This window comes from Hyperolius riggenbachi, chromosome 9, assembly GCF_040937935.1.
Source record: "Hyperolius riggenbachi isolate aHypRig1 chromosome 9, aHypRig1.pri, whole genome shotgun sequence".
NCBI lineage: Eukaryota > Metazoa > Chordata > Amphibia > Anura > Hyperoliidae > Hyperolius > Hyperolius riggenbachi.
The window spans coordinates 170,982,508-170,991,195 of record NC_090654.1 but is presented as its reverse complement, the minus strand read 5'-3'; the positions used below and the strand labels follow the sequence as shown (position 1 = coordinate 170,991,195).

Genomic DNA, 8,688 nt, shown 5'->3' with positions numbered 1-8,688 from the left:
TCCATCGAACTAGCAGGGTGGAAAATTTAGGTCGATCTGATGAGATTGCTTATCAGTTTGCATTGGCCTTAATGGAAATCTGATGGCAAAAAGATGCCATCAGATCGAATTTCAACAGATTTCAAACTGAAATCTATTGGAATTCTATCCTGGTAAAAAATGTTCTAAAAACGCATCAGATAGATCATCAGATGCATTTCTTATCTGTCTGCTGCCAATCTGACGAGTGTATGGGCACCTTTATAGGTATATTTCCTGTGGTCATTTGTGAGTTGAGACAGATCTACTTCAATGCTAGAGCAAACTGACACTAGCTGAAAGTAAGAAGATTAGCGGTTTGTTCATGTGATAGTGATCCTCATGATCTATCTCCTAAGTGTATTGCTTTGTACACTGCACACCACAGCAGCCACACAAAGGCATGATCATTTTATAGACATGTCTCCCATTGTGTACTATGCAGAACCTTAAACTGTACAATGGGAATTAGCCTTCTCCATAGATTAGACATGATTGCTAAACATTGAGGCATCATGTGGGTTAAATTACTTGAACGTAGTTTAGATAATATGCAAATAATGGAGATGAGGTGATCTTCCTCAGCCTGGGGGCCTACAGACAGACAGTGAGGTAAACAGATGAGCAGTTTGGGTTTTGTGGTAAACCAATTGTATAACCTACAAACACAAATATGTAGACATCATGAATAATGATAAGGTAACACCGGTTGTTCTATTTAATCCCTCTAATACACAGAGGGAAATCAAATTCCGGAGGTCTGGGATATTACCTGCGAACCACTCCTTGTCAGACCTGTAATTAGAGAAATGCTGTGCCCAGTATTGTGAGGACACTCAGGAGACAAGGATAGTGCAAGACCAAGCTGCACTGACTGACAGCACAAAGCCTGCTGGCCACACAGTAAGTACATTATCCAGTCTAGCCTGTCATTCTGTTCGAAGTCCCCCTCCCTCATTACACGGATATATCTCTATCACAGGCAGCCTGTGCTTTGCAACTTCATCCTACAAACTGACATTTCCATTTAATGTCCATTTCTTTTATATGGTCTATTCTACATTATTACAAGAAGAAATTGCTGCATGGATTTGGGATATTAAAACGAATGTGTCTAAAAGATATGTTGTGTTCTTTTATCATATACTGTATATTTATTTTATGTATCATGTTTAGGCAGAGTTTTGTTCCAGGTTAGCTAGCGGTTAAAGCAACAAACTTTCAGTTAGTTTGTTTTGTTCTAAATTAATTTTTTTAAAAAAATTCACTGTTTTTGGTTTTAATTAGGAACACGTGGAGACCATATGGAATATTACAAATTAAAGATGCATTTTGCCATGTTCACCAATTGTTAACTGACTAAGTACTTGCAGCAACCCATAGTATTACAGTAATCATGTGTTGTGGCTGGTAAACGTTAATTAAAGGAGATTCCCGGACTAGGATAAGATAAAAGCATCCTCCTTTCTTTATGAGTTATCACACTAAATGTTTGAATACCACATTGCCTGCTTAAAACAGGATTGGTAAGACTGTTAAAAACAGCATTTTCCGTTCCTATAAACACTGTTTGTTTACTGAGGTTAAATGACGCCGGAAAACGGTGGACAGCATAGACGACACAGCAAACCTGGACCACAATTTTTGGAAAGTTTATTCTGAGTTTGTTGGATCACTTATGTTCTCTTGTGGTCTTCTACCTGGACTTTCTAAAGATGTTCTACACCTCCTGTTGTGTCATCTATAAAATCAGTTTGTCCAAGGAAGAAACCAGCGATTTTATTTTGTTTCTTCAGATAACTCCTGACTCAGGGCATATCCTGTTTCAAATAACATGAGCCAAGCAGCTCGTTAGAGAGCTATAAAATGTTGCCACTCCTAATACAATGGCTTATAGGCAATTAACGTTTTCTCATGATTTTTCTCCTATGAGATTATTTTGTCTTCTCTCTCAGCACTTTGCAATTGAAAAGGTATCGAAGTAGGTGAAAAAAATACTTTTAAAATTATTGCTTGCTGGTGGTTTAAAAGGCATTATATTGACATGGTTTGAAGATATCACCTAGAAGAAAACTTAGGAGAAAGTTTATTACATTTGGGCCATTATTTTTAAAAGATTGAAATTTCAAATCAATAAAGAAGTTAAAATAGGAGTGTTTACAGGCAAGAAAAAAAAAATCATATAAATATAACACTACATAATGTACACATTATATAATGTCAACAAAAACCTGGACCCGATGCCTAAAAATTATACATTTATTAAAAATTATACATAAAAAAAGCTCACCTGCAATGCTAAAATGTAGCCCATCTTGAGTACTAAAGGGAGACACAGTATTTGTGTTCACAATGCAAATGATCAACTGACCTTAATACCAAAATAAGTTGAATACAGCTGCAAGATTATGTTTTTGTTATTGGGGTCAGATGGTTACTTGTTATATGAACACTTGAAGTGAATGGGGACCGACCTTAAAAAAAAACAACAACAAAAAACAGATACTTACCTAAGGAGAGGGAAGGCTCTGGGTCCTATAGAGCCTTCCCTCTCTTCTCCCGGTCCTCGTTATAGCACTGGCTCCCCCGTAGCAGCATTCAACCAATTCGGTCAAATGCTGCTGTCTCCGCCGCCTAAAGGGAGTCTTTGGAAGTCTTCGGAAGCACTCGGGCTCCCGAAGACAGGCCGCTCCATACTGCGAACGCGCGAGCGCCCTCTCTTGTGCACTGCGCGTGCGCATTATGGAACTGCCTGTCTTCGGGAGGACTCGGCTCCTGAAGTCCCACACGGCGGGGGATTTGAATGGAGGCGCTGCCGCCTGTACCAGAGCATTGGGAGAGGAGAGAGAAGGCTCATTGTGGCCCAGAGCCTTCCCTCTTCTTAGGTAAGGAAGTATCTGTTTGTTTGTTTTTGGTTTTTTTTAGGAAAGATCCCATTAGCATTAAGACTGTGTCTGGTACAATGGCACAGTTGAGACATTTTATCATTATTTTTTTCATTACATTTATGATTTTAAGTGGGAATATGCCATGCAACTTTCATCCCCACGCAATCCTATTTTCCTGGATGCACAACACAATGGTTATAATGTGGACATAGCCGAATCCACAGAGTTTCCCCGCAGGCAAATCGTGCGGGGAAACTCTGCCATAGGGATGAATAGCGCAGGCGGCCGAATCGCTTGCGCTAGCGATTCGGCCGGCATCTCCATCCGAAATGGTGCGGAAAGCTGCGAATCCCATAGCCGCGCATGGCACGGCTGATGGGATTCGCCTGCGTACCCGCAGGCCCGGAAATGCTGACGCGTGCGGCACAAGTGGAAACAGGCCCTAAGGGCCCTTTTCCACCAGCGCGTTTGCGCTGGCTGAATCGCAAAACCGCAAACCGCTAGCGATTTTACAATCGCTACTGTTTGCTTTTTAACATAGGAATCGCGGTAGGTCATTTCCACTACCGCGATTCGCTTTTGTCGGGAACGCGAACGCGCGGCGGAGTGATAATTGCCGCGATTTTGCTATGCAGTGCATAGCATAGCAAAATCGCGGCCGCAAACGTCGGGGGAATCGCCGGTTTTGCGATTCAGCAATCGCTAGCGTTCAGCATGAACGCTAGCGATTGCAGGTGGAAAAGGGCCCTTAGGGTTTGTTCCATGATTTTATATACGTTATATGTGGTGTGCATGTTTGTACTAATGTGGTACACTTATACTCTTTGTTGAACATTGTTTATAAACACTCCTATGCTCATATAGTTTAGCTCAATACTAATGAGTGAAATTAATTTAATTTTACTTAAATATTGACTAATGAACATTACAAACTGCGGATCTATTGGAAGTTCCTGCAGTATGCTACATTCCGGTACCTATTTTTGTTTATTTTGTCTTTGGTAACCCACACTGTATTAGATCTTGCCTGATTGCTCTTACCAGACCATTACTGTATTTCTTTTATAGTCCTTTCCCTCTCTACTCTCCATAGAACAGAACAGTAGCAGCAGCAGCCCATCAGTGTGTCTAAAGTGGTGTTGCTATTTTTTAATGGTTACCCAAAACAATTGCTAACTAACGTTTTGGGTGAATTAATTAAATATGAATATAAGGTTTGACTGTAAAAGGTTTGCAACTTGCTTAAAACGGATTGGTCTAAAGGCCCGTATGTGTACTGGATCGACGTCACACGACAGGCGTAGATTCTATGGGGACATCGCTGGGCCAAGGCTGTACAGATGCAGTGTGCGGACTGAGGGGCGGAGACGTGACATTACACGATGGGCTGGGTGAGCGTCGAGAACAAAGTTATTGGTCGATAATTTGCCTGGCGGATCACTGGCCGGTTGGGGTGCTGCTGTACACATGCCGGATTATCGCCTGAGGCGGGCATAATCAGCCAACTTTAATCTAGCGTGTGTGCAAGCCTTTAGAATTCTCTTTATGTTAGTATGCATGCTCAGACTGCCTGTGTAAGCAAAGTCTTATGGAATGTGAACATCACCCCTTTCAGGTGAAGGTGGCCATACACTTATAGATTTGCAGCAGATTCGTCCATCAGATAGATTTCTGTCAGATGATTATCAGGTTGAATCTGAAAGGAATGTATCTGATGTGTGCCCCTCAGTAGGAATCGAATTTTGAATAGATTTCAGAATGAAATCAATTGAAATTCGATCGAAATGCAGTGTAGCACCATTCGATCCAATGCAACCCTATGGTCCATCGATCGGCTGCCAGCAGCCAATCGGCCTAGACTCAGATTTTCCGTCCGGACCGATCGATCAAATCAATCAAAATCGGACGGAAATCGATCAATCTGCTGATCGACCATGCTTTCTGCTGCATCGATTTCTAGCAGATTCAATCAAAACTGTCGAATCGGCCACCGATCGATGGCTAAAATCGACCAGTGTACGGCCTCCTAAAGAGGATAAAGATCAGTCCAAGTGATCTCTGCTGATCACTTTAATTGACAATCTTCCCTGTTTAGTGTACAGTTTATAGGTATTTGGCTCTCCGAAGAACATTGTATCTTATGGTGAGGGGAGTGGGGAGGCGCGTATGACAGCAGAGCAGAGACAATGTGCTCCAGCAACCAAGGTTAAAACACCAAAGTGTGGCCCCCCCGTCCCTCCCACCCCAGCCGTCACACACTGATTGCTAGGGCCCCCAACACCTTAATCTCCAGTTATCTGGCTTGCAGTCACTGCCATGCATCTCCTTTTCTTATTTCTCTCTCTGCTTCAAACTCAATAGGAGAATTATAGCTGAGTTGTGTGTCCCGTCCTACACTGCGCCCTGAGGCTGGAGCCTCTCTTGCCTCTGCCTCGGCCCTGCATGAAAGGAAATTTGGGCAGCCAATTTTGGCTAGTAGAATATTGGTAAAGTTTACTGATATTCTATGTTTCCAAACTGTCAGTTATCATACTAAAATATTAGAAAACAATTATTGCCCTCCCCCCCTTGCAAAACTCTGGACGGGGCCCCTTCCCCCCTCGCTCTCTGCACAGGTAAACTGAGAACCAATGTTATTCAATTGGCTAGTGCACATTTGAAGGTGATTTCCCCATACAGATAAAAACAAGACAGCAGTGAAGCACTGCAGGCATTTTCTCTATCAATTACTTTAGCTTCTGTGATAAAACATGCATGTTTTCACACATACAGACACACATGGGGCTTGAGTCACAAAAGCGTGATAATGCTTATCATGCCTATGCTAGCGTTTTGCGTGCGTTACAACGCGCACAACTGTTTTCATGCGCAAACGCAAATTTACGTGAAAACTGTTACGTGATTTATAATGTGTGCAAACCGCTAGCGTGGGCGTGTTAAGCATTATCACGTTTTTGTGAATCAAGCACATGGTGTGCAGAAACCACATACAGAAAAACTGACAGACGAGTGTGCTCCCAGCCTCAGCTTATTGCACTCACTCTGCCCATTGCTGATGGAATAGAACTGGCTCTGCAGACTTCTCCAGCATCACTACAATACACAAAACTTGGGGAGGAGTAGAGAGTTTGGGGGCTGGGCGCTGTACACAAGGGCCTGCTGCACAGTGCACACTGAATAGGGACGGTCTACAAATCTTTGTCTACAAAACGTTGTATGATTCCTTATCAGTAACTGAACAGATGCAGTCATTAGAACAATTGTGCAGAGAGCAGAAAGTGCCTTTAGTTGTCAGTCTCTCAGGACAGGGAAAAGAAACTTCTCCCCCCCCCCCCCCCCCCCCGGGCACCCTCCTTCTGCATCCCTTGCAGGGTCTATTGTTATGCACCTGAAAAACAAGTTTACCACAAATTAATCTAACACTACTCTCACACAGAACTCCTCCCCTTACTGATGCCTAACCTTAACCGCAACCCCCTCACACCTAAACCTTAACCATCTCCCCATGCCTAAAACTTAAAAATAAACCCCACGCCTAACCTTAATCATCTTCCCCATACCTAAACCTTAAAAACCCAGCCCTCAATGCCCAACCTTGACCGATCCCGCTGCCAATCCAACGCTATTATGATAATGTTGGGGCGCTACCATAGGGGCCACTATAAATTTATAGAGTTAGTTATCGGGTGTGCTTTGGTGAAATTTGCTATTTATCAGGTGCCCAAATTTCACACTATAGCTTCCATTTCTAATGGCTCTATCCAAGTTTCTTATGATAGCAAGCACCCAATTTCCCGCTTCGATAGGGATGAGAAGCAAATGTCCTGCTGCAGCTCACAGTAGTTACTGATAAGATCTTACTTGTGGCATTGCTTCAGAGGAGAATGATGACATTGGAGGGCATCTGTACTTAAAATAAGGTTTTACAATAACTAGCGATCTTGCGTGTGTACTTGGCTTCAGCACAACAAAAGAAGAGCTCAGGCATGGTTTATGGTTGTCAACACATTCCTGTATAATCTTCTCCTGCTGGCTAGTTATGGCAGGCACCTATATACTGCCAACCTTGAAAGTGTCCATACTAGGGATGGGAGGCAATGGAGTGCTGCATTTCAGGTGATTGCGCCTGTTGTCTCATTGACAGATCCGTGCTATTTTCCTCTAATTTCAGTGATTTCAGCAATGACCCTTAACACCAAACAGCTTGCAGCTTCCTAAAGGGCCAATTCAAATGCCTGAGCAATAAAATGTGTGCTGGGCAGCTCTACTCTGGTTTATTTTCCTGTTCAGAAACACACCTGCAGGCTATCCCTGCGCACAATAAATACTTCTCTGTAGAGCTAAACATCAGGGACACGAGATATTGAGGCTGTATTTGCCAGATCACTTCTACCACTGAAGCTACGTACACACTGAAAGATAGGTCGCGTAAATCGACTGAGGAACGATCGCTCCACAGTCTATCTTTTAACATATTTGCAAGACAAGATGTGGACCATGTAAATGTGTTAATGGGTGATATGGTAAAATGCTAAACGATGCAACAAGCCCTGTAGACTTCATGCTTACATTGTTTAAAGGACAACTGAAGTAAGAGGGATATGGAGGCTACCATATTTATTTTCTTTTAAACAATACCAGTTGCCTGGCTGTTCTGCTGATCTATTTGGTTGCAGTAGTGTCTGAATAACACTAGAAACACGCATGCAGCTAATCTTGCCATATCTGCATCTGGTCTGCATATGCTTGTTCAGGGTCTATGGTTAAAAGCATTGGAGGCAGAAGATCAGAAGGACAGCCAGGGAGGGAACTGGTATTAAGAAATAAGTATGGCAGCCTCCATATACCTCTCACTGCAGTTGTCCTTTAATAATCGTTCACCACTTTGTACACACTGCTGACTATGAAAAGATTATCTGCCAATTTGATCTGTCATAACAGCCGTTTGGTAGGCATGAGAATTGTCGCCGGAGCTAATTTGCTATGTCCAGTATGTTCACTTTTAATAAAGATCTGTCTTTTATTATACTAGTTGAGTGGATCCTTTTTTCCTCTACATAATAAAACCGCTGTTTGTTACATTTTTTTCAAACGATATTGGAATGATGCGTTGCTCATTTTTGCTAATTTTTTTACTCCGATGTGTTTAACTTTAACCTATAAAGTTAGATGTATATGGAAGGTACCATTACTGCTTTGTACAAGCATAAACCACAGCAGTGTAAAGTGGTGCACTACACAGTGGTGTACTAGAATATGGTCTGGCCGGCAGCCACCAGTAATACTGAATGGGATCATACTGTACACCAACAGAACTAGAGATGATCAGCAAGATGCTACTCACTCTGGCTTGCATGCAGCTTGTATGCAGCTTGGAACGGAGCCAGTCAAAATTGTCAGGAATTTCAATGCTGCCCTGAAGCATATTTATTAGCAACTAATTAAAAGGAATCTGAAGTAAGAGTTATAGGCAGAGTTGCTCATACCTGTCTGGATCTTTACAAGCTCCTTACACTGCCTGATGAAGCGGGATGTTACCCGTGAAACGCATTGCTATTACATTGGAGTCTTATTGAATAAAGATTTTTTTTCAGTGAACGCTGATTGCAAGTCTACTTGTGGGAGGCAAGTCCACCACTACCTCCCTTTTTAAAAGTTTTTCAATGATCTTATCTTCATCCGGTGCGTCTGTTTTGAACAATTGTTTAAAACTGTCAGGAAGTGCATTGCTGCATAGAATTTGCATCACACTTGCATGCAAGCCAGATTTATGAGGATCTAA

The 8,688-nt window shown here is 42.4% G+C and overlaps 1 protein-coding gene across 1 annotated transcript in view; it reads left to right on the top strand.

Annotated features, from left to right (window-relative positions):
- Positions 1-866: 866 nt before the first annotated feature.
- The window catches only part of WNT5A (Wnt family member 5A), an 82,702-nt gene continuing 74,880 nt past the window's right edge, over positions 867-8,688 (top strand). Inside the window, exon 1 of the mRNA XM_068251735.1 lies at positions 867-921. The gene's annotated coding sequence lies outside the window, so the exon portion shown is untranslated. The remainder of the gene's footprint in view (positions 922-8,688) is intronic.